We start from the raw sequence: 25,575 nt of genomic DNA, 5'->3' as shown, positions 1-25,575 counted from the left end.
ACAAATGGAGTATTACTCAGCTGTTAAAAACAAGGACACCAGGAAATTTGAAGGCAAATGGATGGAACTAGAAAAAAACATCATCCCAAGTGAGGTAACCCAGACTGAGAAAGACAAACATTGTATGTACTCACTCGTAAGTAGATATTAGCTGTAAAATAAAGGATAACTATGCTACAGTCCACAGACCCAGAGACATCAGGTAACAAGGAAGGTTCATGGGGTGACCCCCTGATCTCCCTGGGAAAGAAAAATAGAAGAGATTTTGTGAGTGGACTGAGGGTGGGTGGGGATGGAAACATGAGTGATCAGATTCTGGAGGGATGAACAAGTAAGGAATGTTGTGGCTTAACAGTGAGGTGTTTGTGTGTCAAACTGACAAGGGGTCAGTTATGCTGGCTAGTTTTATGTCAATTTGACACAAGCTATAGTAATCAGAGAGGAGGGAGCCTCAATGGAGAAAATCACTTCTTAAGATTTGGCTGTAAGCAAGCCTATAGAGCATTTTCTTAATTGGTGATTGATGTAGGAGGGTCCAGAACATTGTAGGTGAGGCCACCCCTGGGATGGCGGTCCCATAAGAAAGCAGGCTGAGCAAGCCACAAGGGGCAACCCAGTCAGGAGTACCCTTCTGTGGCCTCTTCATCAGCTCCTGCCTCCAGGTTCCTGCCCTGCTTGAATTCCTGACCTGACTTTCTTTAGTGATGGACTATGCTGTGGAAGTATAAATCAGATAAACCTTTTTCTTACTTTTGGTCATGGTGTTTTATCATAGCAATAGAAACCCTAACTAGGACAATTATTCTCTGATGTTAGAACTCAGGAAAGTTGATAAGATGCAGACTTCTGGGGTCCAGGAAATATTCTGATTCTTTTTTTTTTTATTTTTTATTTATTTATTTATTTATTTTTGGTTTTTCGAGACAGGGTTTCTCTGTGTAGCTTTGTGCCTTTCCTGGGACTCACTTGGTAGCCCAGGCTGGCCTCGAACTCACAGAGATCCACCTGTCTCTGCCTCCCGAGTGCTGGGATTAAAGGCGTGCGCCACCACTACCCGGCGAAATATTCTGATTCTAAGTTGAGGACCGGTGGCATGATTACATGTAGTTTGTCAAAACTGTTAGGTATAGTTGTGCCCTTTTCTGAATGTTTTCTGCAGTACTTATCTATATACTTGCATGCACACACAGACACATATACACGCTACAGCCTCTGCCTCTCAAAGAAGTAATTAGGCTTCCTTTAGCAGCTCCTGAGAAATCTAAGTTCCCCACAGGAATGCCTATTAAAATTTCAAAATTTTAAAAAGATGCAAACTCACAGCACTCTAAGTTCAGCAGGCAAATCTGTGTCTAGCACTTGAGGGAGCTCTCTGTGCCTCTCAAGACTGCTGATCTAGGATCGAAAACAATCTTAGCAGACTGCCTGCATGATGCTACAGGCAAGTTTGCCTTTTAAAATGTGTGAAAAGTTCCTCTTTGCTCAGAACAATGGAACAGAACTAGAGATCAAACTCAAGTCTTCGCACAGGCTGAGCTCATGATTGACCACTGAGCCACACACACACATGCCCTTTTCACGTTTTTAAAATTAAAGTTATGCCAACTGGGATGACTATCTAATGAAAACCCAATATCAGGCATGGAAAGCCTCCTCCCAAGTTATTGGTAAAGGGAGTCTAAGAGACTCCCCAAACAGTAATCAATATTGGTATTGGTCTTGGTGCCTTCCAGAAAAAGAAGACCCTATTGCTTATGACATCACATACCTGGCACACCGGGCCTGTAGGAATCTATCTGGATCTAACCTGAAAGCCTCTTCCCTGAGGACCAGCCTTCATAGTTTCAGAAGGAGACATGCAAACTGCCAGCGCAAAAAAGCAATCAATAGTCCTATCCATCTGCAATGCCAATGAACCACAACAATGACCAGCATGGCAAGATATTCCTAAAGCCACAATGGTGGCACTTATATCCTAATATAAGTGCCTAATATAAGTCACCTAATAGGACTAATAGCCCAATCAATAGGAGGGAATTCATGCTTGGCTCTGTAAATTTAGCCAAGTACCTGTTGGCTGCTGAGGTCATGGACCCTGGAGAAGAAGCTACTACAGTCAACCCTTAAACCAGTATAGTCTGTAACTGAATTCTAAATATTATCTTTGTATTCATAGTAAGTGTAACTCACTCAAATCCCTCATCCAAGAAGCTTCTTTTTGCAGCAGACAGATCAATATGGAAATCCACAACCTGTCAAAATGCAGAGATCAGCTGACCATGGGGTGCCCATCCCCAATTAAAACATTTACAGCATAACCCCTTAAGACTCAGGGAACTTCAAAGAAAGAAAAGGTAAAAAAGATTGTAAGAGCCAGAGGACCAGGATGTCTGCTGTGACACAATGTCTTCTAAAAATAACATAGAGGAAGGGAGGGGTGGGTCTGGGAAGGGTGGGGATGCATATGACTAAGATACATAGTACAAAATTCTCCAAGAATTAATAACAGTATGTATGTATATCAAAGTCTACCCCAAGTGGAAACTGAGCCCCTGTGGTTACACAGGGGCAGGCAGGCAAGGACCTCTCCCCTTCTCCCACCCTTGATCTCACTCCAACATTGAAAACATCACAGTTGGTATGGCTGCTAAATTAAGAATCTAATTCTTTCCAAGTTCAGGAGGATATTTTAGCCATGGCGACAGTCTAGCTCTGTAGAGCTTTCTTCATGATTTTTTTTTCATTCTTAGAAATGTGTTTCCGGCAGTGTGTGTTTTCTCATGCCCGCCATGTTCTCTATCTCACAGTTCTTGTCAAGTTTGTCGATCACTTCAAATGGTATCTGGTATTGTTCTCTATGCCATTTGTTAGGAACAATTAAATTATTTACATGTTTGGCATGCCACCCTAGGAGAACTACTAAATCATATGTCTATTATTTTGATCATATATATATATATATGAACATATATATGAATATATATTCCCAAAAGTAATATGCTAATACTTTCATTGACAAACGACTTGAGTGGAAATGTTCTGTTTATTTATACTAAAGTTTATATATACATATGCAGTATAAAGGTGTAAAGTGCCCTATAAGAAAGACATTTTTTAAAAAAGGCAAAAAAGCAAGGAGCAGTCTTTCTACAAAAAAATAAGAGAAAATTGTAACAAGAATATATAGGGTAACTGAAAATGATGATAAATGTAAAAAGAATTGATGGATTTATCATTCATGAAAAAAGAGCAAATTAAAATAATAAGAGTCATTGGATGTCATATTTTAATATGATGTATTATTAATTCTTTGAGAATTTCATATATATCATATTTTGATCACAGTTACTTCCCACAATTTTTGATCCAGCAGTCTTCTAGTTTATTTACTCAGTAGAATCAAGATCAGGATCCCAAAGACATAGATGCACCTCTCTGTCTTCACTGCTGTGTTGTTTACAATGTCCAAGGTGTGGAAACAATCAAATGTCTACCAAAAGATGCATGGCAAAGAAAACATGAGATATGCAAATAGATAGATAGATTGTTTAACATTTTAAAGGAGGAAGGAAATAATTGAATTCGTGACAATCTAAATGGCCCTCGATGACATTAAGCTGAGTAAAATGAGTCACACAAAGAAAGATATTGACATGATACTCTGTTGTGTGGCATCTAAAGCAGCCTAACTGGGCTGGGGTGTAGCTCTGGGGAGTATCACTGGCCTAGCATGTGCAAAACTCTATATTCAGTTCCTAGCACTGTGATGTTTGTGTGTGTGTGTGTGTGTGTGTGTGTGTGTGTGTGTGTGTGTGTAGGTAGGTAGGTAGATGATAGATAGAGATAGACAAACAGACATATTGATGATAGATGTAGACAAGCAGACAGAATTAGTTGATAGAGATAGACAGAAATAGAGAGATAGACAGAGATAGAGGCAGAGATTAGATAGGTAGATGGATGGATAGATAGATAGATAGATAGATAGATAGATAGATAGATAGATAGATGATAAAGTCATCACACAGTAGTTGATTATAGAAGAGGGGGTGCCAGTGGATAGATGTGGGTGCTGTGATTTAATATGAATTAATATTATACAATGTGAAAAGTTCCAGAGATCTCCTGTACATTATAGTCTCTGTGCACCTAAAGTTTTGTTGTGCACCTAAAGTTTTGTTGATGGTAGATCACTTAATTAATATTCTTGGTCCCCCCAAAGGAAAATCAAAGGGACACAGAAAACTTTTCCAAGTGATAAATGCTGTTTATTGTGGTGATGGTATCACAGTTATATACATGTATCCAAGTTCATCAAATTCCAGGCCTTACATATGTGTAATCATTTGCATATAGATTATACACATCTAAATAAAGCTACAAAAATCTTAAGCAGTGAAGAGATGGAAGAAAAACCTCCAGAGAGAATGATTTCTAAAAAGCAAGAGAAAATGTTCCCATGAATGATGGGAGTTAGTTCAAATGAATATTTTTAATCTCTAAAATATTAAAGACATGGAATATTACCCAAACAGGCAATTTCATACATTGTTGGTGAGAATAGGACCAGAACATCCCATTTAGTAAGTGACAAATTTTTCATCTTTAAAATGTCCGTTTTCCTCCACACATTCATTTATAAGCTTTTGATGCTGTGTCTCCTACAGAGTGTGAAAAGTGTGAAAAGACACAGATAAAAGGATATTCCTTGCAGGTTTGCTCACACAGAAAAATGGGACAGAATGTAAACATGAGTCAAGTGGAAATTTAAGAATAAATAATAGTATTGCCATATCAACCTGTTCAGTGTGAAAATAAGGTACATGCACAGTGTAATCTAATTCTGTAAGACAAACACACATTTGTCTGGGCTGAAACAGTGGAACAGCCATGCAGAAAACCCTTATTTAGGGACAGTGTGGTGACAGAGAATGCCACTTTCTGCTTTACATATTTTTGTTCAGTCTGAATTTTTACAATATGTTTTGAAAGCTGTTGGAACAGAGAGAGACAATAAAGGTTTTTTTTAAATAATTTAGAATATGCTCCAAATGCTAACAATGTTATGCCTGATTGCTGGGAATTTGAATGATTTTAAATATTTCTTTTTGCGCCTTTTGTACTTTAAAAAATTGTCTACCATGAATATCTTCTCCTTTTCAAGTCAAAAAGTAGGTAAATTTTTAAATAATTATATGCAATTTAAAATGTAGCATATGGTCAAAATCATGTAAAAAAAAAATGTGCACAGCATAAAGCTTCAAAAGACTTACACCTAAAAGCTAATGGTAATTAAATGGGTGGAAGGATTAGAGGAGAGTGTTCCTTCCTTTCCTCATTTGCAATCAACAGCCCAGTGATTTGAAGATCAATGGTTGGAATGACAGTAGATTCGTCATTATTATAATTGATGTGCTCATTAGTACCTAAGCTCTCTCCCCTGGTTTCTTTCAGACTTGCTATTTCCATGCAACAATGTTAATTATGGTGATAAAGTACTGGAGAGAATGACTAGAAGCAGAGCCAATGGTACCATGGAGACAGCACTACAGAATGGAAAAGTCTTGAGTCCATTGTGTCCTGCCACCCTGCCTTAAGACAAGTAGATTCCTGAGCCACACGGAAGTATTTCTGCCTTTGCTGAAGACAACCCAGGAAACGTTCAACAGCTCCCTACAAATAAGTCACCCCACAATTCATCAAGTAGCCTTCTGCATCACATTTCTCTTTTCTTTTATAAACAAAAATGGGGAGATATTGTGAGCCAGTACTTTCTAAAACAAAACCCTGAAGTTTATATTTGGAAGGAAGTGGATAAAGAGTGAGCAGGCTGAAGTCCCCAACCCATGAGGTGTTTTGTTTTTCAGACTCTCTCAAACCTAAAGACCGCTGCTACTGCCACCATGCTGGTGCCCACCACCAACTTTTGTAAGTGGTCCAAGCATAAATTAAAATCATTTATTTTTATATCTCCTCACAGAACAGATTTTTAAAATTCTCCATTCTAAGCCATAGCTTGGTCATATAAACATGATTAAAGTCTGAAAAGGGACAGCAAGAGCTGAAGGGTGCTTAACTCTAAAAGGCTGTTTTGCCTGTTTGCTGTTAACTTTTTTCCTAGGTCCTTCAAAGAAGAGATACAGGTTTTGGCCATGTTGTTGATGTTTCATTGTGTTATGTAGAAGCCTCCTTCATCCTAGGAGTATTTTCTTCTAATGGATGTTCGAGTGTTGCTTCTTAGTTAAGATGTTCCGTCTTCTACTTCAAGAATGGTAATTGTATGCTGATTTCACATTCTCTGTTCACATCATCTGCTGTTTCTCTAACTTCAGTTATCTCCCTTCTTCTGTCTTTTTGAGAAACGGCTCCAATTTGTCCATATGTCGCTTGTCTGTTTTCCCTTTCCTCACAGGATCAGTTCTCATCTTCAACGGTCACAAAAATGTTAGTTCCATCACCACATCCTTCCATCTCCACTTTGACCACACCTGTCTTTTCATTTAGAACTTTCTCATTATAAGCATATATTTCGTTAAGTACCAGAAAGTAATGCCTTGCACACTCTATTGAGAAGCCCCAAATTATTTCCTAATGACTTGTCCTTGATACTGAAGTGCAGCATCCCGATATAAGTTTTTATTTGTCTTTGGGGGGAAAGCTGGACATAGAAAGTACAATCAGAACACATTTTAAGCACAGGTTACCTTCTTTGCAAATAATCCCTGGCCACTTACCATCCTACAGGATCAATGTATTTCCTATAAATATGTGACCGAGGAAAATTTTGTGAAGTGAATAAGAATAATGGGGGGGGGGGATGGATAGCTGTGGTCAAATCTATTCCAGAAACTGGGTCACATGAATTCAAAAGGTGTGTTTATTGTGTCGATATTCAGATGTTCAGATACTTTGAGTTCACCCTGGGTGTGTATGAACTGGCTGGACCTATCAGGTAGTAATTCCCATACTTCACTGTCAGTGACAAACACTTTACTGGGCAAAAAATATTTCCTGGAAGACACTCTGAGAAACGGTATTCTGATTTTTGTACAACCCTCATTCTTGCTCACCCAAGCTTTTCTCAGCCCACATGAATAAAATGAGAGGCTTAACATGGCAAACTAGTCACAGTACACCAACCCCGTAGGACTGTGCAGAAAAGCCTTGGAGTGTTACAGGGATGAGCATAAGCCAGGACCAGATGTGTGTGCTAGACACCAACACATCATCAGCGCTGCCTATTATCCATCCCAAAGAATGGGGCTCAAAGGGAAAGATACATTCCATAATAGCAAGAAGATGTTCAGACATAAGGGAGGGTCCAAGTCCTTCTTCACTCCATGTGCATACAGCAGAGCAATCCAGAAGAAACAGTTACAATATCTGAGCAAGTTCTATCATGTCCAGGTTACCTTGGCCTGATATAGTTCCTAGTTTCTTGTAACAATCAGAGAACAGACAAGGAAGAGCTGAGGAGCTCATTGACTTCAACGCATTGAGAAGCAGGGAAAGGTAAGCCTGAGTGGTAAAGCAGCTGCAGATGGCCTGCCCAGAGGGGCTGCACCAAGTCTGGAACCCAGATCCTCTATGCTCCCCATGCCAGATGCTGATACTAATAAATGACTCAAAAAAAAAATGTAGAATAAAGAATGTCTCAGTTCAGGGTTAGAGAGATGGCTCAGCAGTTATGATCACTGGCTGCTTATCCAGGAGCCCTGGCTTCTGTTCCCAACACCCACAGGGTAGCTCACAACCATCTCTAACTCCAGTTCCAGGGGCTCCAGTGCCTTCTTCTGGCTCCCCCAGCAATGCACACACACGGTGTAGGGACATATAGGCAGGCAAAACATAAAATAAAAATAAACAAATCTTTTAAGAAAGACCATCTCAGTCCATTTTCTGTTGCTCACAACACAACAGCACAGATGAGGTGAGATGTGAAAAAGGAAGGTGGGCTCCGGCACAAGTCCTTGTGTGAGTTCAAGCCTTCCTGTGACAGAATCCTAGGGCAGTGCAGGGTATTGCAGAGCAAAAAGCAGAGGCAGCAGCCACAAGAGACATACTCTTGAGAAGATCCATGAACCCATTGACCTAACTTCTTAAAGAAGAATTATCCATTTTTGAGGGCTGGGTCCTAATCACCACTTAAAGGTCACCCCTATAAATCTCCAGAATAATGGTCAAAATGCTTTTTTTTGTAGAGAACAAAGCATGTCTAAATAACAGCAAAGATCAAATACCAAAGCAGGAGCACTTTATTATAATGTTTTATCATTCTAAAATAATTGCAAAATTGAAAGCTTTTTATCCTCCCCATTTGGTCAGATTAAAAAACATATAGCCGGGCGGTGGTGGAGCACGCCTTTAATCCCAGCACTCGGGAGGCAGAGCCAGGCGGATCTCTGTGAGTTCGAGGCCAGCCTGGTCTCCAAAGCGAGTTCCAGGAAAGGCACAAAGCTACACAGAGAAACCCTGTCTCGAAAAACCAAAAAAAAAAAAAAAAAAAAAAAAAACCATATAAAGTATGAATTGATTCATTTATTCAGGGAGTATTTACAGAGCATCTGCTATGTAACAGGCACTCTACTGGGGCCTTGGAGTTGAGTGGAGAATTTTGGTATCATCTCATCATCTTGATGGAGAAGACTGATGCTATCAAAATGATCAGATAAGCAAATATTACTGGGTGGATTCTAACAGAGTCTATAAGTACCAGATACATAGAAAGACAGAGAAAGCTGACATATAATGACTAAACAGAACTAATTGTGAATCATAATCCAAAGACTTAAAAGATCTTAAAAACAAGACTATTTTTGTGACCCTCCTTGTTTGTTTTCTATTGCTGTGATAAAACACTGACCAAAGACCACTCGAGGAAGAAAGGGTTTGTTTGGCTTACAGCTGCAGTCTGTCATCAAAGGAAGTCAAAGCAGGAACTAATGCAGAGGCCATGGAGGGGTGCTGCTGACTGGCTTGCTCCCTATTGCTTGCTCAGCCTGCTCTCTTATACAACCCAGGACCACCCGCCATGGAATGGCACAGCCTAAAATTGACTGACCTCTCCCATTATCAATTGAAAATTAAGAAAATGCTCCCGCAGACATGCCCATAGACCAATCTGACGGGGGCAATTCCTCAGCTGAGACTCCCTCTTCCCAGGTATGTCAAGGTTTGTGTCAAATTGACAGAAACTATGACAGTCACCTGGGAATTCCACTTGTCAGAGAAGTGGTAGTAGAGATGATAATATCAACACTTGTCATGCCATGCCTTGAAAAGGGCTCGGGGGTGTATGGAACCTGTAAGAACGGTTTTTCACTAATTTCCTATTTGGAAAACCAAAGCGAATCCCTCACCAGCTTTAGTCATGCAGCTATTTTTGTAAAAACAAATAGGTATACAGGGAGACCTCAGCTGAATTTCACCTCTGAGATCGTAGGCAGGGATTTGAGGGACCTCTTTGCCCTATAGTTTGTTTAATGTTTATAGGTGACTTCTCAGTAGATCGTGGAAGGTAACTCAGAGCAAGCAAAGGAGTAAAGCCCATAATGTTAATTTCCAAAGATTCAAGGAGAAAGACCACCAACCCAAATCATCAGGGCCAAATTAATTAAATCAAGTGATTAATTAAAGAATGCTTTTTAACTCATGTACATGGCCTGCCTCTCCCTAAGGCAAGTGAGGAAGACAAGGTTATTTTTTGTTTTGTTTTGTTTTATAGCTCAATGATAGGGGGTTTCTAAATAGGGGTTGGTGGCAGGCAAAATAGGTGGGGTTACAGGAGAACATGAACATAACAAGCTGGTCATAATGACCTCCTGGAACAAAGACATGACTGTAAGGTGGTCATAAGGTAGTCATAACAACAGGTCATCATAACAACCTTTTGAAACAAAGGTAGGGTTGCAAGATGGTTATAACTTTTGAAACAGAGACACAGTTGCTGCTTCCTGGAAGAGGCAGTACAGAACCGTCTGTAGTTAAGGTTACAGGGAGGGCATAGCCCAATACTGGAGAAACAGAGGTGTAATCATAAATCATTTTCCTTTACTATCAGATGGTGTTTAAGCCTAGGATGGAGGCAGGCTGGTTCATCAATGCTAAGCTGAGTGAAAACCTAACCTCCCTTGCCATTTCTGGGTGCTTACAGAAATGCTAGCTTGTGCTTCCTGGATTCCACCAACCGTGAAACAGGGAATCAAGCACATGGTTCTGGCATCATCACCCACCCTGCTCTCAGTACCACGGGCTGTGTGCACCATTAGCATTGGTATTCTTCACCCTCTGTGGTCTGAGGAGACCCACAGCTACTTCCCTGGAAGCTGGTGTGTGGTTCTGGAAAGAGACCACAAAGCCCCCACCACATGGAGTCTTAGTTCTCTTTCTTTTAAAATCCCCCACTTGAAAATTAAAGAGGGTCACAAGCTTTAAGTCTGACACATCAGTAAGAGCAAAAGAAGAAGTGCTTCCCTTCCCTCCCTCCCTCCCTGTCTTCTGCTTTATAAGTGATCTTTTTTCTCGCTAACTCAATATTGCATCCTAATTCGCCTGGGTCTGAGTTGCATCATGGGCAAGCCAAGGAGCAGGGCAGGAGGTGATGACTGAGGTTGATTTTAGCTCAAGCCTCTCAGGAGTCCATCCTCATAATAGATGCACCACTGTGCGAGGAAACAGGGGGAGCTGGGACTTCAGTCACTTTGGTCAGTAGGGGTGAATTCCAGGAGGCTCCCCAGCATCAACCCTGACCTATGCAAAAATAAGAAAAAAACAAAATAAATGATGAGAAAAGGGCTGTGCACGCAAGTGTGCACGCCTGCCAACAATTCACACACAGTTGGGGGGCGCTCTGCTGGAAACCAGCATTTCATTTGCAGCTTCATTTGCAGGAGAAAAGTTGCTCCGTGTAATAATGTCAGCCACTGACAGTTGGGAACCAGTGGCTCCTGGAGTGAGGCCCCACCAAACAAGCAATTTTCACTTTGCAAGGCAGAATGACCCTGGGAGCTAGGTGCTGGAGAGGAAGGGAAGCGTGGGTGTCTGTTGGGGCAGGTTTGGGCAGGGTGTCCGTGGGGCTTCTGATGGCTGTGTCTGGCCCGCGCGCGGTTCTTGCCACTTGCAAGCTCTTCACACCACAAACACATCGCTTTTGTGGTTTGAGGAGCTCTCAGGAGCCTACCCATTTTTCCTGGAGGCGGAAAGAGGAGGGAGGATGGCAGGCAATGAAAAATAGCAAGTGGAAGAGGCCGCTGTATAAAGCAACAAATAGAGCCTCAGGTGGCCCCAGGAGTACTGGTATCTGTCTCAGATCTGCCACAAGCCAGACAGCGATCACAGATCACAGCTGTCAGTGCTCTCTGGGTGCAGATGGTGCAGGTGGCTGAGGGCAGACAAGGAAGTCTTGGTAGACTTAGCTTATGTTTCTCTCAACTTTCTATGCTTAGTTACTCTAAACTCGGAAAACATGGAGAGAGGAAATGGGAAAAGGAGAAGATGGGCAGCGAGCGAGTGAGCATTCGCTCGAAAGGAGAGGCAAGAAGGCTGGTGAAGGAAGGCTGCGACCATAAAGAAAACATCCACACAGATCCGCGGAAGGTATTCCTCGCCGAGCGCTAAGTTCCCTAAAGTAATCATGATTACCATCATTATCATAAACAACTGAAGTCCTGATTAACTTTGTAAAGGGCAGCATCCGGCGGATGACTCAGAAATGCCCTTCCTCCCACCCACTTTCTGCTCCGGAACCCAAGAGGATCCCTCCCCTGCCAGTGTACAGCTCCTTCTCTTCACAGAGACCCTTGCTTTGGGGGATCTTAGGGAAGAAGGGGGAAGTGCTTAACTACCCTAGTGTGGAACAATCCAGAAGATCTGAGGCCACTCTGCAGAGAAGGTTCTGAGCAAGCATCACATCCTCTGCTCTGAGGCCTCAGCACTCTGTTCAGTCTGAGGGGCTGTACCTGCTGGCTGCTTGAGACTGGAGGGCTATGTGTGGACTTAAAGTTTACGTTTTCTCGGAAGAGTTTTTGGCTTCTCCGCTCTATTAAATCTCCACCGGCTCAGCTGAACTCGCTCGACAGCCATTAGCTCACCTGACCCTCCAGGATCTGCTGACTGTTGATGCTTTTGTTTCTCTGGGCATCAACCTGGCCTCTTTTCCTCTCCAGTTCTGAGCTGCGGCAGAGCTTGTTGAGTCTGAATTTCAGACCTCTAACAGTTTCCTGTAATGTTCGCAGGAGGCCCAGAATCCTCTGCGCTCACCCAACACAAGGAAATGTCTGGCGATCCTCTTGTGAGAACCCTTCGGCTTTATTTAGAATACGCTACAGAGTCTAAAATGTGGTACTGGGGCTGTGTGACCCACTGAAGGACAATTGCTGCAAAGAAGTCAGATTCCAACTTTTGCAAGGGATTGACAAGCTTAAAAAAGAAAAAAAAAAAAGGTGAAAAAAAAAAAAAAACCCAAAAAGCCAGAAAATGATCCAAACCATGTCATTTCTCACAAAGGCCTGCAAGTCATTTGGAATTACCAGTTAAAATAAATAAATAAATAAATATTCCAAATTTAGAATAAGCTAATCCTAGTGATTTAGATGAATAGGATCATATCAGCATGTGGCATCGTGATGCCCACTGAAGAGCAAGGTGGATGTGAACCTGAGAACAATGAGAAAAGAACCATCTCAAAAGCCCAGATGAGAAACCAGGCGGCTGCCTCTTTTAGGAACTGCCAACTGGGGAGATTTTTTAAAGCAGTTCTCTGGATACAGATAGCGTGAGAATGCCCCCAAGAAAGTCTATAAACCACCCCGCCAGAAGGCACTTACAGTGAATTCATGGATCAGCACTAGGAGTGTTGTATCCTCGAAATCCCCAGAGACCACCAAGGAACTGGTTTCTGATGCAAGCACATAAGGGTCCTTTTATTGTCAGGTTCAACCTGGGCTACCACACAGTAGATGGAAGGAAATGTGGTAGCGGCCATGAGCCCAGGTATATAGAGTTTTTATAGGGAAAAACCACAAGCCAGGAATTATGTACTTAGGATCGGGTAGAAGAGATATGGGGCAAAGTGGGGTTTTTTTGTTGTTGTTGTTTTGTTTTGTTTTTTAACTATTGGCTAGACTTTTGGTGAGAAGCCACATTTGAAACCATTGGGTTAGACTTTTGGTGGGGAATCACAACCCGCTGAACAGGATTATCTGGATTGCTCAGTGGGATTATCTAGATATCTTCAAGGGACATAAACAGCAGGCAGAATGTCTGCAGGAACATACTGCTCTGTATCTGTTCAAGTTGTCATGGCACATTCCCGAGGTCCTTCCTGGAACTGAGTACAGCAGGTGGTCTAAGATGGTGGCCCTACCCTAAGATGGGGGTCTGTATTGCCCTCACAGAGGAAGGGTAGCAATTTCCTTAGGTAGATATTGAGAACAATTGTATTTGTAGAGGACCTAGATTTTGGTGTCTAGGTTTTTGTTTTGTTTTCATTCTGTAAAATTGCTCCATTGCATTTTTTAACATATAAATACAGTAATTTTTGCTACCATACAAATTGTTTTCATGGAGTCAGGTTTTGCTTGCATGCATTTATGTGCATCATGTGTGTGCTGGGTGCCCATGGGAGTCAGAAGAGTACATTGGATTCCCAGAACTAGAGTTACGAATGGTTCTGGGCCACCATGTGGGTGCTGGGAACTGAACCTGGGTCTTCTGCAAGAGCAGCCAGTACTCTTTAACTGCTGAGCCATTTCTCCACTCACCCACACTATGCCTAACTTTCCTTTCTTGGGGAGAATGCATAACAAACCCACTGTGTGTTCAAAATGGATCACTGGCAGCCAGGAAGCATTAAGCAGGTTTGGAGTACTTCTCACACAGGGGGTCATGTGCCTCTGCATTAAAAACACCAGGAATCTTTGCTGAAAGTATTGATTCCCAGGGGCCCAGAAAGTCTTCTCATCTTGGACTGAGGCCCAGAAATCAGAATTAAGAATCAGCATTTTAATATGAATCACTGGTAACTATTTTCTAAGGCTAGATGAATAATTTCCCACCCCAAATCCTCTTCTATTGGTGATCTTTGTGGCCATCCTATTAGGAAATAGGCTCTATGACCCCACTCCTTCAGTCTGGATACAGATATAGATGTTTCCAATAACAGCATTATGCAAGTGACATTCTGAGGTTTCTGACGCTCATAAGAGCAATCAATGACTTTGCCTCTTTCTTCTCTCTAGCCCTCTTGCTTGGAGTTCTGAGCCTCCATGAGTCCACCAATGACAAGACCAACTGAGCACTGTTTGAGGTTTTTAGTCTTGACCAAGAATAAGAGAAACAGGAGATCTCACAAGCTTCTCAACCATGAGGGGGTAGGGAGATCATAGCTATAGAACAAAATAAATGGGAGGAAGGAATGGGTTAATAAATGGGAGGAATGTTTGCCGTTTCACTGAAAATGGGCAGAGAATTCTGTTCCCTCCCCACAAACACTCTTTTCTCAGTTCTTTCTAGCCATGGCAGCCATCAACAGTCATAGTGATGGAAGGTATGTTATTTAGAATGAAGATAAAACTATAATGAAGTTACAGGTTGTCTGGAGATCACTCTGGCAGATATCTTAGATCCAAACAACTCCAATACACCTTTAGAGGGACTTCTGGCCTCGGGCAGCCTGTCCTCCAAGTTGAACAAGGCACGGTAGGAATTCAGCTAGGCCACATAGGCAGTATGTAGGAAGGGAGCCAGAGAGATTCCCTCTAGCATTCTAGTGGATACATCCCATCTTCAAGTCATTCCAAATATTTGAGTGAGGGGACCCCAGATGATTCTACCCTAAAGGACAAGCCCTCCCAAACACTCTAAAGATTAAGAAAAATACTGACTCTTACATTGTAATGACATTAGTATTAACTATAATCATTTATTTTCTCCATTAATTTAATAAAATATTTCTATTTTATTAATGATCTACTATTGCCATATTCCTCTAAAGATTTAAAGGTACAGTAAATACCAAGAACTCTCTCAGTGTCATAGATTGTATGTTCTAAGGGTGGCAGGGCAAGGTATGTCTGGCATGAGTGGTGGCAGGGTATATCAAATGTTTATTATATTACATTACATTAATAGCATAACATAAGGTAACATTAAACACTGTGAAGACAAGAAAACAAGGTGTTATGACAGGGAGGCACTGCTGTAGGTTAAGCAGTCAACAAAGGCTCTTATGGGAATTGCTTGAGTGGAGCCCAGTGTTGACTTTGCTGGGGCTTCTCTAAAAAGCAGTGCAGCTGCTTTTCTGGACAGAAATGTGTCATCTGGTACTCCTGGAGACATGCTGGCTGTCACTCATGGAAATTAGAATAGTACATTGGATCCCCAGAACTAGAGTTACAGATGGTTTTGTGCCACCATGTTACTAGTTTGTCTAGGTTGGAGGAGGTATCTCCTTGATCTCTGCCTTCCTCACTGGGCACTCTTCCTGTATGGACATCTAGATCCCAAATTCTCCTTTTTATATAGGAACTCATCTAGCTTGACTACCTCAATCATGATCCTATATTGGAGCAAACATACCTTCTGGGTTATGGGGCTAGGACTCCAGCATGTAAATTTCGAGGAGGAAGGACACAATTTAATTTTTAATTAGCTTTGGAAGATAGACATCCAGTGATATAGTAATAGCAGACTGTGGGCATAGCAGAAATAGAAATTAAATCATTTAGGCAGTCAAGAAGAGACCAGTGGTCCATGATTGGCAGGTTGGAGTATCAGCCCATTACCACCCTGAACAATACATCAGCTGTACTCAGGAGCTGGAGGAGCTCAGCTGTTGTATGCAATCAGGTCCGCTTTCAGCTCATTCCCATCTCATTCTCCTCTGCGTCCACACTGGCACAACTCTAGCAGGCGTTTATTTTCCTGTACATTATTACAATGGTTTTTATTGACTTTTAGACTTTTAGAATATAGTCTTCCTTTTACATTCTCCTGGAAACCACCCATGGAATCATTTTCCAAACCCCAAATCTGATCCAGTCCCACCCATTCTAAATGTCCTCCATTATCTTGCTGTAATGTGTAGAACAGAATCCTCCATGTCCTAGATGTTTATCAACCCAGCTGATACTAATACAGCCAGTTCCTCCAAACTTTCACCTACCATTCCCCAGACTCACCGAGCTCCTTCTGGGGCCTGCTTTTGTTCATAATTTCACACTTTTTACCAGTTTTTTCTTCATAAACACTGTATCATTCAAAGAGGCAATTCAAATAAGAATACATCTCATTAAACAAACAAAATTGTCATCCTTCCTCACTGTCTGCTGGATGTCTCCTTACTCTCCTGTGCCTGGGCAGAATGAACTGTTCCCCTGCCACTGTTCGCTTAGTATTTTGATTAATATTTATCACTTTGGATAACATTTGTTTGTGTATCAGTCATTCATCTCCCTTGGTCAATGATGAATTCTCTAAGACTCTAGTATAGCAGGCATTCAGTAGATGACTATCAGCCCAATTTACTGGAATACGAATAAAGGCATGAATCATGGCCCTTGGGTCACCCCCATAACAATCACTACCCTCTGGTCACTGATTCCACAGGAATAGCATGAGCATTCACATAACACCCTTATGGGTGTCTTTGTTACCATCAAGATGGCTTAGTACATTTGGTACCTAGACACAAATTCAGGTCTCAACATTGTCATAAACCATAATGCTGTGTTCAGACCATCTTTAGTCTTTCTGTGTCTTAGTTTTTCATGTGTAAAACAGACATTTGATCAGGCTACACTGTAGTTTCTTCATTTGTTGAAAACTTGTCGTTAGACTCATCTTTTACACTTAAGCCAAAATTCTTATAATAGCTTGTGCCTCTCTTCTTGTTCTACAGTCTTAAGGGGTGCAGGTGTAGGGGTGCTGTCGAGATCCTCCTCTATGTTCCCCGCTTCCTGTATGAGATCCTCAGATGCCGATGTTACCTACAGCAGACTTCAATCCTGTGTGTCAGAAGGAAATGCTTAAGGGTGTAGATTCAAACACTTCTGTATTTTACTCATGAGCTTTTGGCTTGTGGTAAATTGAAGGCGCTTCTCTAAAAATCCCCGATGTAGGAAGCGGTGCTGAACTTTCCTCCCAGCCTCCTGGACTCTCTTCCATTAATTTCCTTCAGTCCTCATTAGCATGTTTCTCCTGCAGACTTGGAAAGCTGGAGAAATTCTTGCAGCTAATTTAACACCTGCAGGTTTTGAGAGTTGGTAGAGAAGATGCATCAATAAAATAATCACTTGCTTTTTCTCTCCGAGATTTTAAATGCAAACCCTTTAAAGGTTAGACTTTTGTTACGATTTCTATTTGTGTTTTCACATCGAGTCGTATGTTAATTAATGCCCTGGTCTTTTCAAATGTAAAGAGATGAAAAAACAAATCAGAATTTTGACATATGAATGGGCATCTAGGAGAAGTAGCCTCATGTTTCAGATGCAGGCTTGGGCTTTTCTTTTTCCACAGAGCTACTGACCACCTTAGAAATCTCCCACAATGCCAAGGGCCAAATACAAGTATGACCCAGTCTATGGGCATTAGGGGTACAGGTGGAAGCTGGGAAGCTGTCTGCTTTAGTGGAGGGAATGGGTTTAGAGTGTTACCAAGAAGGGGTGGGTAGGAAAATCATAAGACGCTTAAAGCACAGGCGTTGCTCAGTGTGCCATGGGGTGTGTCCAGATAATCCCGTCCTAAACTGAGGATATCTTAAGTAGAAAATGCAGTGCATAGATCTCACCTTCCAAACATCTCAGCCTGACAGCATGATCACATGACTGCTTGGGAGCTGTGGCGGCCACTGCTGCCCAACACTGTAAGGGGTTTATTCTTACACATTGCTAGCCTTGGAGCAGAGCAAGTTCAAAATCTGCAGTCGGTTTCCTACTGAATGCCTATTATGTTTGTCCTGTCACAAAAGTGGAGCCACCCAAAGTTGAGGACTTTCCATGCAGTGTGTGTGAGGCATGGCTACTAGGGTGCTGAAGCCTGGTCTTCAAAACCCCAAACTGAACATTAACAAAACCCAAGTGAGGGGCAGGAATGCTGTCCAAGAGCATTTGAAGGAGAGATTTTGAGTTCCTGCTGGAAGGAGGAACTGTTACTCGGGAGACCAAAAACTACTCTAGTGGTACCCTTAGAGCAGGGCACTATGGGATAATTCTCAGGAGGAGCTGACCAAGTTGTTGGAGAGGGCTATGTGTTTGACAGACAGTCCCTCCTCTGAGACTTCTTAAAGCATAGTCCTTAGCACGTGGAGAAAGATGCCAGACAGAGACTAGGAGAGTCTTATCCTAGGAGCACCCAAGAGCAAGAGGAATCTAGTTATACTTCAAGTATCATGTGGAGGATTATGGGAGTTAGAAAAGTAACAGAGTAGAGATGTGCCCATAGCTCAGCCAGGTGAAAACACTAATAGCCAGGAGCCATTTGGAGACACAGAGACTGTAGGGCCCAAGACAGACAAGGAGGACATTACTAATGCGGAGCTACAGTGAAGCTGTTACAAGCACTTTAGGGAGAAACCCTAAACCGACTAGGCTAGGCCACTCTGTACCTGGAGAGTTTCTGGCTGGGTCCCAACAAGCCCCCTGCAGTCCCACAGCCCACTTATAAAATAATCACTCAGAAGCTTATATTACTTATAAACTGTATGGCCATGGCAGGCTTTTTGCTATCTAGTTATCCTATTTCTTAATTTATCTTAAGTTATCCTGTTTCTATTAAATCTATAAGTTGCCACGTGGCTCGTGGCTTACTGGTATCTTAATATCTGCTTTTCATGGTGGCAGCTGGCAGCATCTCCTCATTCAGCCTTTCTGTTCCCAGAATTCTCCTCTCTCTTTGTTTTGCCTATACTTCCTGCCTGGCTACTGGTCAATCAGCACTTTATTTATTAACCAATCAGAGCAACACATTCAGAGCATACAGAACATATCCACAGCACTACTCATTCCAGGTAACTCATTCAGGAGGTGCTTAATGGTAAAAAGCCAGGAAAGGAGATTTAATCAATGTGGCCACCTTGGGAAATACTTATAAAAGGATTCAGGGAACTCCAAGTCCATCTTCAATGGGACCTTAGGCTTAATGAATTAGCCAGGGGTAGAGGTAAGCATGATCAAGCATCTTGCTCAAGGTGTGGTCTGATTGGTCATTACCCCAGTTCTGATTCAGCAAGGTGGTTTGAAGACACCCTTATTGCTTGAGGGGGTCAGGGAGTATAAGGAATGGCAGTGGAGGAGGGGAACAAATGAGAACAAAGTATAATAAGGTCATGACCCCCTCCAACCCTATAAGGGAGGAGTGAGAATAAAAGCAGACCACCCCCAGTACAAAGCCATGCACCTCCAGAGCTAATTAGGAGAGACAGAGATTTTAAAATGGTACATCTGTTTAAAACCTTGTTGTTACCTTAATTTCTGAACTAAGAGTGAAGAGAAAGTTCAATCATTTGTCTGGGTTCTGACTATAGGAATGGGAGGAAGATTCAACAGCGTATGGCTGAAGACATGGACGAAAAACATCAAGTGGCAAGAGTTCTGAGTGCCTCTTTCAGGAAGTCATGATGGCATCAGGGTGTAAGGAACACATGTGACCATTAGTAAACACACACAAGAGGCATAGTCAAGTTTATTAACAATTCTCCATCGCCTAACTTTTCTTTCCCCAGCTGCCTGTACAAAGCACCTGTTGAAAAAGTATCTCCTGACTACTTAATGTCAACCCTTATGATCACAGTGTCTCCTATGAAAAGGCAGGGCTTCCCAGAATTCCCAGTTCCCTCCCACCACACTCACCTGGTACTTCACACACCAGGGTGGAATTAAGATTTCAGACTGAACTTCTAGGAGGAAACAGAGGGAATGACATTGGTTATCTGGCCCCATTGACTTTTTCCTTTTGCAGCTTTCTCATTTGTGATACCCATCTTTCCATTTCTAGTTTGAAAATTGTCTTATAAAAACACTTCATACATTATAATTCCTTGTCATACATGATACAAGTAAATGTTTTTTTTTTTTTTGTTTTGTTTTTGTTTTTTTTTTGTTTTTTTTTTTTGGTTTGCTACTCCTCGGGCCTTATTTTTATTGCTATAAACTTCTAAAAGTTTGGAAGCTCTCACTTGTCAATCTTTTCTTCCCAAGCACACTATTTTTAAAAGCCTTGTATGTTACCTCTCCTTCTAGTCCTCAGCTTTCCTGACTGTGGTTTGTCCATGCCAGCCTTTCTCCTGTATTTGCCCATTGTTTTATGGGAGGACTTCTTCTCTATGAGGAAATAGGTTCTTCACAGATAAGAAATAAAAACACATACCGATTGGGTCCTTGTTTATCCATGAAAGTCTTTGTTATTCTTGTCCTTAAATGTTGTTAATAGCTTGGCTGGGTATAGAATCCAAAACAATGTCTCCTTGGAAATTTAAGTTATAGTATTGATTTTCTGCCTAGAACCGAGTGCTCCTGATCAGAAATGGCTGTTGGTCTGTTTATCTTTCCCTGAGTTTTTTCCTCTTTGTATCTCTAGAAGCTTTGAGGAAATTCATTTTATCGTGTAAGTTAGGAAGTCTTTGCTCAGTGGGTCTCTAGGTGTGGCATTTTCTTATATATTCTACTTTATTCTCAGTAGACATTGTCTTTAAGAGTCCATTGTCTGTCAGCTCCAGGGATTTATTGTTGTGTTTAATTTCTCCAATCATTTTAAATTTTTTGATTCCTCCTTTTCTTCCTAGAAAGTCTTTTAGATTGGTCTTAGTCTCTGAGGTTTGCTACATGTGCCTCCGCAGTTTCCATGTGTACATTTTGCTTTCCTTTTTGCTCCAAGTTCTAAGATTCTTGACCTTACTTTCTTTTTTTTAAAATTTTTTTAATTTTTATTTTGCAGTACAATTCAGTTCTACATATCAGCCACAGATTCCCTTGTTCTCCCCCTCCCACCCCCCTCACCTTCCACCCAGCCCACCCCCCATTCCCACCTCCTCCAGGGCAAAGCCTTCCCCACGGACTGAGATCAACCTGGTAGACTCAGTCCAGGTAGGTCCAGTCCCCTCCTCCCAGGCTGAGCCAAGCGATCCTGCATAGGTCCCAGGTTTCAAACAGCCAACTCATGCAATGAGCACAGGACCCGGTCCCACTGCCTGGATGCCTCCCAAACAGATCAAGCCAATCAACTGTCTCACCCATTCAGAGGGCCTGATCCAGTTGGTGACCCCTCAGCCATTAGTTCATAGTTCATGTGTTTCCATTCGTTTGGCTGTTTGTCCCTGTGCTTTATCCAACCTTGTTGACCTTACTTTCTATTCAACAACTTGGTCATCATCTTTGTCCAGTTTTCGCCTCCATCTGGTGAAATCTAAATTCCATAGTGATTTAATTTCAAAATTCCTTCTTGTTAAATGTTCTACCAGGTTTAAAATATTTTTGGGTTAATGTCTTTTCAAAAGGCATTAGTCTTAATCTGTAGTTACAAATATTTTCAAGCCAATCAGCAGAGATCTGAATATTTTAAAATAATTCTAACCTTCTTCCTACAGATTATATCTTTTTCTTCTCTTCTGAGATGATTGAGTTTCCACTGATCCTTCCATTTCTTTTTCCTGGTACTTTATTATTTTTTTTTCTCATGCATTGCAATCTTTCTCAGCAAGTGCTGTAACTTAAATGACACGTATAGGTAGGTGATGTACATTTTTCTCAACAGTTGTCCATGTTTCTTTCACAAAAGGCCTCTTCCTTAAAGAGAAACACTAAATATAAGACTACAACCCACAAATATGACAGCCTGCCTTGGACTGTGTGGGGACTAGGAACAGGGAAAAGTTGAGGATCCCCATAATCGCCCATGCCAAGTGCTTTTGGGAGGGGCACTCCTTTGCTATTTGTCTTGCTATTTCCTTAACTCCCTTTCTAGAAATCTCCAAGTATAGATAAGGCTATGATAACCATTTGTCTGCTTTTGTCACCGAGGGCTGGCATTTGATGCCTCTTTCTTTGAGTCTGGGAGGCACTGTAAGCATTTTGATTCAGAATACAACCAAAGTGATGCTATCAGTTCTGGGTCTCAGTCAACTCTCCCTCCCTGTGTCTTAGAACACTTACTATGGAGAATCCATCTGGCATGTAAAACACCCAACTATCCAAAGACCACCATAGTGTGAGGAAGCCCAAGCAGCCACAGGGAGTTGTACAGAGATGAAAGATGACCAGACTACAGATTTTCTAGATACTTGAATGGCTTGCTCCCAGGCACACAAATGAGCCTCATCTCCACCAGCCTCATCTCATCTCTGCCTGGACCTGATGGAGAAAACCACTAAGCTGAGCTCAGTCAACCCACAAAAAGGTAAGAGTTGTTAATAAGCCATTGTCCTAGGCATTATCTTTTAAAGTGATATCTTTCAAAGCAATAATTTATTGTTACATATTTTTCATTGCAACAAAGTGACAACTTTCATCATGAAGTCTTTTCAAGCTACTTTTTCCAGAATACAATAGTAGCTGTCATCAACTCTCTTTTGGAGGTAAGACCCCCTTGGGAGGGTTAAAACATAGTCTTTCTATAAAAGACTTGAAGATGAATGCTGTCTGTTCTTCCATTTGAAAGCATTAACTTGGCCTTCCTTTTGTCTTTGAAAGGTCCTGAGCTTGGCTCTTGTGCTCTGTTATATGTTCGCTTTATTTCTGTCTATTGGATAAAATCAGATACCCTCCATGAAGCCCTCAAAATTTAAGAGTTAGTAATCCACCTCTATGTCCCCATGTGTACTCTGTGGTATGTGTGTGTGTGTGTGTGTGTGTGTGTGTGTGTGTGTGTGTGTGTGATTTCCAGGCAATCCTGGGAAGAAATCGTAGTAGTGTATGCTCAGCTCAGACTGCCATCTTGAATCAGAAGCCTAATGAATTCTAAAACAGAACACAATGGTAAGAAGGCTCATTATGTATTTTATTTACTTCCATCTTCATTTTGGATAGTGTTAGGAGCACTGAGCAAGTGAAGAGTGTCCCTTGTCTACTAATATTTTATACAAATAATTATCTAGGGGAAATTCATCCAAAAAGTATACTGCAATGAAAATCTCCAGGAGAAAGTGCTGCATTGTCTAATAGAGTTGAATCTGGTCCTGTTTCACATACAGACATGAGTAGTGGAACAGACAGTACAGATAGCGAGAGGACATATGATTGTACCCTCAGGATGAAAGTTCTATAGCTAAGTCCTTGATGTTCTGTGAACCTGAGGAGTTTATGTTATATATTGCAGGCCCTTTGAGTGAAACAAGAAAGTGTCAGAATACTAGCTATCTTTTTGCTTGATTGTGTTGAAGATAAGAGATACACCTTTGGGATGTGACAGGAATTGGGCAATGGTCTCTGCCAGGCTCTAGACTGAGTTCAAAGGTCCCTGCTAGGAGAGAGAGGTGTCAGCAAATGGCCTGATTCCACTTTTCTAGAAGCCATGAGACTTTCATTAATTCGGTTGCTTGTCATGCTTGTCAGAGTTCCCTCACAGATGCAAATAACCCTTATTTAGAGAGTAGGGGCTTAATTGGTTCTCTTTCTATTTTTAATGCACTAATCCTCCGGTCTCTAAAGTCTGGGCTAACATTTGAGGGAAGGGCATCGAGACTAAGTAGAAAAAAAAACAAAAAAAACCCTATCAAGACGGATGATGTAACAGCAAGGGATCAGCCGGTTTTGACAGGACCAGAAGTACTGAAGTTCCTGAGAGGGACAAAATGTTGGTCTCTCTTAAAACTGATGTATTTTGTATATTTGTTGATCCATTAATTGAGAAGAACACTTGACCATACGGGTAGTTAAGCAATCAAGGAAGGCCACAGACATTGGGAACCCAGTCCTTACAACACATTGGATCGTTGAACTGACCCAAACTTGAAACATTCCATGCAGAAAAACCAAAGCCTCATAATTCGCACATGTAGTCTTTTTAGATGGCCCTAGATCGTTCCTGTTGTTTTTGTAATATTCAGATGAGCTTATTAGATGTTTCCTCCTCCAGCAGATTATCAAGTTATTCCTTCCTACTGACACATTCCTTTCTGAGTTTCCAGTAAGTACAATGTTCTCAGACCTTGTATTATTTTCAGTGATGTCTGAGTGACCATGTTGGGCTGGCGCCTAACACAAATATTCCTTTGACCTACCTCTTAATCTGGCCATGTTCTCTCCTGACTTTCTGAAGAAAAGAACCGCAAGATATGAGTCAGTGATGGCTTAGGAAGGATCAGACACAGACCCACCCCCTAAAAATCAATAGAGCTTGGGAGAATAGCATTGTTAAAACCTTTCAAGGCTCCTGTTTAGATAGACTCACTATGATTTTCCTCCAACCTTTCTCTTAGAGCAGGTATTTTCAAACTTGAATAGATTCGTGAAATCACCTCGGGAAATCAATTAAAAAATCAGATGAGAAATTCTGATTCATGGTTCCAGAGAAAGGGCTGGAAATGGCATTTTTAATAAGGACACTCTCCCCCCTCCACACCACACTAGCAAATGTTGATGCAGGTGGAACACTGACTCCATGCTGAGAAATGATAGGCACACATTAAATATAGAAAGCCCTGAACAGCATGGAAAGCTAGATGTACTTACGTACTATGAGGAAGGTCTTCAGAAGGAAATGCACACTTATTCTGTTATGGAGGGCAGGGGCAAGGACCTTTCTGCCAAAAGGGGATGGATGATGGATACTGAGAAGAAGTTCAGATTAACTCATCGCTGCTTGTCCCCGACAGCCACTTAAGGAGAGGCTAGAGAATAAATGGGTATGCTTAAAAATAGTCCTTGGGGGACTGATGGGTAAAGGTACCTGTTGCCAAGCCTGATGACTGAGTCCAACCCCAGGGACGTACATGATAGAAGCAGAGAACTGACTACTGCAAATTACCCTCCGGCCTTCACCCACTTACCATGGCACTTGACACATGCATGCATGTGCACCTGTGCACTCTTGAGCACACACACACACACACACACACACACACACACACACAAACCCACAATAAATACATCCAATTAAAGTGTAAAAGAAACAACGTTTAGTTCTTGAGGAAAATGATCCCATAAGAGCCAGGAAGAGAGACAATTACCTCAAAAGAAAGAAGGTTCACAGAGGACACTGAGTTTAGCCATTAAATGTATTGTGTCCTTAGGAGAACCATCCCAGGAAAGGAAAATGAGAAAGAATCAGCTGAGATGTGTTATGTCAAGATGGTTTTATCTTAACTTCCAAGTCTGATCAATGGCTAGTGCTCCCAGGGGCATTTTGTTAAGAAAGACTGTGAAGTCATTTCTAAGAAGCTTAGAAGAAGAGTAAACATTGATTGATTAGTTATGTCTGCCCTGGGCAAGCAAGACAATCAGGTGCATCCTTCCCTTGCAATCTCTGTTTATAATATTATTGGAGTTTCACTATAGCATGAAGAATCAATCTCTCTCTCTCTCTCTCTCTGCAATTTCTAGATGAGGGAAGATTTGCCACACCAACAATTATAAATACATTGAGATT

At 41.6% G+C, this 25,575-nt stretch overlaps 1 long non-coding RNA gene across 2 annotated transcripts in view; it reads left to right on the top strand.

Annotated features, from left to right (window-relative positions):
- LOC131916115 (uncharacterized) overlaps positions 1–22,380 on the top strand; it is a 40,176-nt gene extending 17,796 nt beyond the window's left edge. The window contains exons 3-4 of one of the 2 annotated variants that reach the window (XR_009380507.1): positions 19,520–19,625; positions 22,134–22,380. This is a non-coding gene — a long non-coding RNA (uncharacterized LOC131916115). Of the gene's footprint in view, positions 1–5,454; positions 5,829–19,519; positions 19,626–22,133 lie in introns of those variants that run through there. The other variant, XR_009380506.1, reaches the window with a different exon arrangement.
- Positions 22,381–25,575: the final 3,195 nt, after the last annotated feature.

The sequence above is a fragment of the Peromyscus eremicus genome, chromosome 8a, assembly GCF_949786415.1.
Source record: "Peromyscus eremicus chromosome 8a, PerEre_H2_v1, whole genome shotgun sequence".
In the NCBI taxonomy this organism is placed as follows: domain Eukaryota; kingdom Metazoa; phylum Chordata; class Mammalia; order Rodentia; family Cricetidae; genus Peromyscus; species Peromyscus eremicus.
This window is presented reverse-complemented; position numbering and strand designations above follow the sequence as displayed.